Below are 5,992 nucleotides of genomic sequence, written 5' to 3' on the forward strand. Positions count from 1 at the left end.
CTTTATCTGTGATTATTGGCTCCAAGAGGAAAAGCTATCCCAAATCTTCCCAATTTATTTTTGCAAAAGTCATTTTGAGTTATATCTTCAGGTGCCTATGATGTCTCCTTCATTTGGGTGTCAGTAGTGTGTGAGTATGTGTGTGTGTGCACGATCTCGTGTGCATTTAGGAAGATATGTAGATGTTTTTCATTTGGCTTTGTTTTTGTTCATGGTTAATATACTGAAATCAAAGTCTGTTGATTTCACTTTTGTCTGCCACATATAACTAGACTTTCAAGAAATTCCAGTGGCTGTTTGTAAAATGAGCATTTCCTCTGTGTAAATTAATTGAAAAGCATTTATACTTATTTCTGGTATATTCTAGTATATTTCTTGGTTTGCTGTATGTCCTGTGGCTGCTTCCCATCCCATATACTTTCTCAAAAGTCTGGAACAAAGCTGTTTCTTGGAGACCTGTAAGCAGCTAGGTTTCTTTCTCAGTTTTGTTTTGTTTTTTTTTTTTAATTTAGTTATGTGTATATCTGTAGGTCTCTCTGGTGTGTGGGTTTGTGTATGTGAGTGCAGGTGCCTGTGTAGAGAGAAGTATTGGGTTCTCTGGAGCTAAAGTTACAGACTGTTGGAAGACACTGACACAGGTGCTTGAAATTGACCTTGGACCCTTTGTCTGAAAGAGCAGTACATGCTCTTGACAGCCACTCCATCGCTTCAGCCCCAGAACTGTTCTCTACTGTTGTTGAATATGGGGCTGATTAGCTCATGTTCAGGAGGGTGTAAGTTCTGTTGGGCTGAGTTGTGGTTCCTGTGTGTCTGCCATGGATCAGAGAGGCAAAAGAGAGAGGATATTTTGACTGAGTTCGCTTTGTTCTGAGCTAGGCAAACACTGCAGGGCTCATGCCCAGGCTCAGGGAGATCTTACTCAGTCTGAAGTTCTGAGGGGGTTGGGGGGGCAGGGCTCTTGAGTGGACCCGGAGGCCAGTGGTCTCTATTCTTTAAGTGGCCTCTGGTGGGAACATAGAGAAGTCCTCCAGGTGGGAGATTAAGCATCGGCTAGGTAATTGAAGGACCCCTTCATGAATCTCCATGGTAGGCCCCAAAGACATGAGGGGGTCCATGGTTCTCATAAGCTTTATTGTCATGGCAGATGATAGATGAATCTGGCAGTACCACCCCCTTAGGTCAGGGTGGACCTGACTTAAATAGGGAGGGAGGAGGGTCTGAGAAAGAATGCTTAATTGGCTATGTCCTCTGGCCTTTAGGTATCTCATTAATATAGAAATCTCTTGAGGCTGAGTGGCCTGTAGTCACACCCTCTACCTGTGGAGGGGCTGGTAGGTGCATTGCCCTTTATGGGGGAGGGGAGCCTTGTTTCAGGAGCCTGGAGTCTGGGGAGTGTGGCAAGATATGTGCCATCCTTCTCAGGCATGGACACCTGTTGGGTCTCCAGGTATCTCTAAGCCAGAGCTCTACCAGAAATCAAACCACCTTTTCACAATCCCACAGTTGAAGACAATAATAGGAGATGGAATGATTTTATGAGCAAAGAGTAAGAATATGTACTATGAGAAACCATACTCTCTGGGCAGCAAGGACAAACAGCACAGAAATCCAAAGGGATTACAGTCTGGGTCAGCCAAGACAGAGCTTTTGTAGCCCTGTAGCAGATTTGCTTTCTTCACTGAATATTTTTTAATATCCCATTCCCAGCCAACTTCATATCTCTTGCTACCAGAAGAGAGACATTTATGACTCAGCGATAGGGTACTCTTCAGCAAGGTGGATTAGAACTTCATAGATATGCTTATCTTTGCAAAGACCTAGTAGCCTCTGACTGTTGGCTTTTGTTTGCCCCAAAACTAGTTTATTGATGGTGACTAAACAATGTGTGAACATTTGAATGATCATTATGTTAAATTTATTAGCTTTCAACTATGTGTTTAAATCTTTACATTAGAATCTATTCATTCCAAGAATAGGATCGCTTTCAAAATAATCAGCCCTTGCATCCTTCCTACAACGCAAAAGGACTGGCAATGCCTTGGCAGTATGTGTGAAGAGCAAGCTGTCTTACGAGTTCAGGTGTTCTTCCATCAGGGGAACAAGAGGCAGGGCTTTGGTTCGAAGAACTTGATGGTACTGCAGGGCCCCGTGACTCTGGAAGATGGGGCTTGTGTGAAGCATGCCGTGGAGCATCGTGAGAGGCTGTGATGCACTGCAGTGAGTGGGAGAGCAAAGACTAAAACCAAAGTGAGGGAGTGTGTGTGCTGTGGAAAGCAACAGGAGAAAGTACAAAGGAAGACTAGGGGAACCTGTCTGCAGGCAATAAGCAGTGTTCTCTCAGCACCCAGCTGATTGCATCTCTGAAGGCTGTTTTGAGAATGTTGTCTGTATCTCTCCCTCTTGCATTTCCCCTCCTCTCACATATATAGAGTATATAAATGCACTGATGAGGTAGTTCTTTAGGGGCTATTTCTATATTCATTTCTTGTCATCTGGATAGTTCTTTGGGTCCACTGCACTGAATATGAGGTCTGGCCCAAGATGCTTTGTAGGAGCTGCTAAGTATCTTCCCATGCCATACCCCAGAGTAGGAAAATTTCCTAATTTTTGTCACTAGGCCAAAGTTCCATAGTTAGAATAGTTATGTGACTTCCAAAAGCACAGAGATTACATACTTGGAGCCTCGCATAGAGTAGGGCATTTGTAAATCCCTGCCCAAGTTAGCTTTAATTTTCAATTGAGTACTTCCTAGAATCATCTTAAAAGACAACTCCAATTGAGAATTTGTCACATCAGATTGTCCTGTGGGCATGTCTGTGGGGAATTGTCTTGATTATTAATCGATGTAAGTTAAAACTACCTACTAGTCTACTGCAGGTTAAAACTCACTTGTAATTAATAAAATACCAGCACCACAGGTAAAATCTGTGCATAGGAAAGTGTTTGCTCAGGGTTAGCACACAAAAGCTTAATCCAACAAATCCAAGGCTTCCTCTCAAGCTGGTAACTGAAGCCGGAAATAGTTAAGGGGTACCCAAATGGCACTGTTTCTGATGGTGTGATAGCCTCAGGCTTGAAAACGTTTCAGAGAGTGGGTGAAGCCTGGATTTTGGTCATCATATTTCTCACAGCAATGAGAATGCAAACTAGAGCTGTGTTCTACACACCTTTGGGGGTTTCTTGCATTTACCCTTCAGAATTGCATTAGAAAATATGCCACTGGAGAATTTTCTCATAGGAGAAGAATTAAGGCCATTTCCTACAAAATGGAAATGTTAAAACACACAAAAAAAAAGAAATTGAAGAAGACATCAAAAGATAGAGGGACATCCCATGGGTATGGATTGATGGGATTAATACTGGGACAATGCCACTGTTCCAAAAGCAATCTTAAGATTCAGTGCAATCCCCATCAAAATTCCAATTCCTCACAGAAATTGAAAAGAAAAAAAAAAACAACGAAAGACTCAATCTTGAACAATTAAACAGTGCTGGAGTTATTACCATTTGATTTCAAATTTTCCTACAGAGCACAGTAAAACCATCATGGTACTGGCACACACACACACACACACACACACACACACACACACACTCACAAAGCATGTTGGTGAGTAGAATTCAGGACCCAAATAAAAGTCCATAGACCTATGGCAACATGATTTTTGATAGAGGCCAAAAGTGCACAATGAAGAAGAGGCATCTTCAACAAATGGTACTGCAAAATGGGATATATTCTTGGAGAGTGAAACATGATCCGTATGTCCCACTTAGCACACATAAATTTTTTTTAATAGATCAAAGACCTTGGTGTTAAACCTGAAACTTGGGTTTGGACAGTCTAAATAGGATTATGCAGGAATTGGGAGAAATAATCAACCAGTGGGGTCCTATGAAATTAAAAAAAATTTATGTATTGCAAACAAAGCTATTAATTGATTGAAGAGTGGACCTATAAAAAAAGAAAAAAGTAAAGGAAAAAACACTTACATAGAGAAACAGTCTTTGACAGTTCTACAGCTGACAGGATGAGTGTCTAAAATGTGCAAAAATGTTAAGCATCTAGACATCAAGAAAACATGACCCACATAAAAATTGGGGCTTGAAACTAAATAGATTTCTCAAAAGAAGTATAAGTGGCTGAAAAAATAAATGTTGCATTTATTTTCACTACTATATTGAATTCTAAAAAAATTTAATATTCCGTATTTTTAAATGTTCCTTTATATAACGTATAATGCTAATTAGCCGATTTGGATATCAGTCTAAATTAGACACACTGTGGATAGAACATAGGTGAGACTTCTCATAACAATGCTCTGACATGGATTTGAAACCCTGCCTTGAAACAATCCTATAATGAATTGTTCCTAAGCCCCCTTGAAATTGCAATATTGCAGTAAACCCACAAACAACTGCCTGCCCACCTGTTAATTCAAATATAGACTGAAAGCCAACAGGCAAATTACCTCCCGTGTGCAACATTTAAAAAGAAATCAGAAATTGAAAGTTGAAATATAAAATCTACACAAGGCTATCCTTTCACCCAAGGCAAACTGCCCCAGCACATCAGAGGCCAGCTTCAGTACTGTAGGCCGTGAGACTGGGCCTCCTTCATTTGCTGAAGTGAACCAAAGACTTAGCATAGTGTTGACAGCTCAGGCAATTGCCGGGGCACTGTGAGCCAGGATCCAGTGATGAGCTGGTTTGAGCTACTTGCTCTCTAGTCTACTGGCCCTGCCCAGGTTGTGATGCTGCTTGTGCCTCCCACCACTGTCACTACTCAATGACTCTATGTCCCAGGAATCCTGAAAGACCAGGTTTCTATTACTGTTGGTCTGAGAGGGAGATGGTTATCTTCCATTTTGTCATTTCTTCTTCTTTTCCTGGGCAGAGCCATTCACAAATGGCAGATTGTGGGAACCGAGCTCAAGGACAGATAGCAGAGATCTGTGTTCTGATGACTGCCTCACTCACCCCTTTGGACCTTGGCTCTAGTTACTCATCTGTTAGAGGAACAGAACTGTCTATACTTCTGTCCACATCTATACCAGGGCTACTTCCAGCCTCTGTGTCCCTCCTCTATTTTGTAAGAGGGTAAGTAACATTTCTTAAGTGTTCAGATATCCTTAGCCATTAGGGAAATGAAGTTAAAACAGCATTGATATTTCAGCTTACCCCAGCCAAACACAAAGGACACAAATGCTGATGAGGATGTAGGGAAAGGGGGATCCGTGTTCACTGTTGGTGAGATGGCAAATCGGTGAGCTACCAAAGAAAACAGTGTAGAAGATCCTCAAAAGCTACAAATAGAACTGCTATTTATCCAGCTGTGGTTTCTTAGGCATGACCCCAGAAGGACTCTATCTGCTACTATAGATACATATGAAAATCCGTATTTGTAGCTGCTGTATTCACAGTAACTAGAAAATGGAAACAACTTAGAAGATGATGAATGGATAAATAAAAAACACTGCACATAAACACAGTGGAATTTTATTCAGCTAAGAAGAAAAATGAATTTTTCAGGTCAATGATCAGAACTGGAGAAGTCACTCTGAATAAGGCTACCGAGATTCAGGAAGACAAATGCTTTGTGTTCTCATATATGGATCCTAGTGTTTAGATTTATGTGTTTAACTTCTAGTGTCCATAGAAGCCGAGAGACTAGAAAGGCACTGTTTACGGAAAGTAAGGTGGGAGGATCCTAAATGGGGAGGGTAGTGGAATACATGCAGAATGAAGGAGGAAAGGGAATCATGGGGGAGGGGGTGGAAGTGGGTAGGGTTGAGGGTATGGGGGGAGGAATAGCTAGTATGTTTTTTAAAGTCTTATGTAAACCTACTATTTCAAAAGCTTCTTTGGTGGTGGTGGTGAGAGAGGAAGAGTGGGAGGGAGAGGGGAAAGGAGGGATGGAGGGAAGGAGAGAAGGAGAGAGGGAGAGAAAGGAGAGAGAGAGAGAGAGCGAAAGAGAGAGAGAGAGGGAGAGAGA

The sequence above is a fragment of the Grammomys surdaster genome, unplaced genomic scaffold (genome assembly GCF_004785775.1).
Source record: "Grammomys surdaster isolate TR1022 unplaced genomic scaffold, NIH_TR_1.0 97, whole genome shotgun sequence".
NCBI classification, from domain to species: Eukaryota; Metazoa; Chordata; class Mammalia; order Rodentia; family Muridae; genus Grammomys; species Grammomys surdaster.